We start from the raw sequence: 1,844 nt of genomic DNA on the forward strand, positions 1-1,844 counted from the left end.
TTTTCTCCATTTGGTTGTGTTTGACGGTTGGAATCTCTCACACAGTTTAAACTAAAATACTGAGAAATAAGTTTAATGTTGCCAGTGAAGATGGTCTTTGATTCCAGTCTCTCTGACTGGTACCTGTGCTTCAGCCCTGCTTTGTTCTGCAGTTGGGCATGCTAATGGTTTTCTAGCAACCTTCATTGAAAACTAATAGACACAGTAAATCCAGGGTTAAAAAAACACCACCACCACCACCACCAAACAAACAAAACCAACCAACCAAAGAAAAATAAATAAAGAAAAACCAAAAACAACACACAAAAAAACAAACAAACAAACAAAAAACAAAGCAGAAGTGGTATTCAGATGATAGTATGGTAATAAATTTTTACTGGTATGTATGCAGCATGATATGAGACAGGAGAGCTAATCAGTAAAAGGCACACTGTAGGTTTGCTAACTTTTTCCGTCAATTGACACATGCAAGCATAGTAATGTTTTTGTATGACTTTTATCTTTTGGACTATTTTCTTATATACGATTTTGTCCAGGCCAGGCATTTCAGTGTTTCATAAAATAATCTGGCATTTAATCTTCCATGCTCTCCTACCTCCAGCCCACTTAAAGTATGAGAAAATAAGTTTATGCAGTAAGAAATATATGGTTACTGCAGGCAAGAGAGTTGTCCATACTTTTTCCTACCACAACAAACAGGCAGAGGGGAAGCATCTTTTGTTTCATTGTAGCAGCTGATCAGCAAAAGTGAAATTGTTACTTTGCTCGATTTGCTGTGTTGGCATAGCCAGCACTCATACTTGGAGGCCTGTGAACAGGCCAAGAAGAGTTAACAAAAATAATGAAGAAAGAATAACAGTGTTGACTAAATATTGCAATTTAGGGCAAATGGAAAAGGAACCTGAAATCTATTGAAATAAAGATAATTTCCCATTGTCTGTGCTTAAGAAATAATAATTTTAGCTAGAATGTCAAGTAGAATTTATCCATAAATGTGGGCTGGTAAGTCAAGGTAACACAATTTTTCTGTTCCTTTTCATTAGAGGTAGCATGGTTTAGGACGATGACATGGAAATCTGACAAATTCAGTGAGGTATATTTCCTCAAAGTAACCTACAGTTAATTCTGTTTGTTCCATTCTTATACAGGAGTTGCCAGCTATTATTCCAGGGCATTCTGGCCACTAGTATCTTGATTGTCCATATCACTTTTATTTATTTTCTTCTGTGTTTGTTTGACTCATTTATTTATTTATTTTTTATAAAGGGAAATTATTTATGTACTGTCCTCTAAGTGTGTGCATGTGTGCACACTCTTGATATCTTGCAGAGCAGTACTGAAGAGAGATTTTTAACATCCTATGAGTCAGTTTCACTGTAAATGTACGTGCTGCATGGAGAAATAGAATGTTTCATTTTCTTGGATGGGAATATTCTTAAAGCCTGTACCTACAGAAATAAATGCAAGTGTTTTTTCAGGGCACAATATTTTATTCTGGGATAAATAGTTAATTTTGGAACTTATTATTATTTTTTAATTACATTACCTTTAAAATTTTAAAGTATCAAAGTATCTAAAATACAGAAGTATATACACAGTCAAAACAACTACTAAGGTAAAGTTATGATCTAATGACTAAATCATTAAATTATTTTAATTGGATTTAAAAATACTAAAAGTATTTAGTAAAATACTAAAATATACGAAATATATTAACAATATATAATTATATATAATATATACTAATAATATATACTAAATACTAAAATACTAAAAATACTAACATTTCCAACTACATAAATTACTTGATCAATATTCTAAGAAATGTAAAACTAATTAAAAAC

Source organism: Anser brachyrhynchus, assembly GCF_964034855.1.
Source record: "Anser brachyrhynchus genome assembly, chromosome: 2".
Lineage (NCBI taxonomy): Eukaryota > Metazoa > Chordata > Aves > Anseriformes > Anatidae > Anser > Anser brachyrhynchus.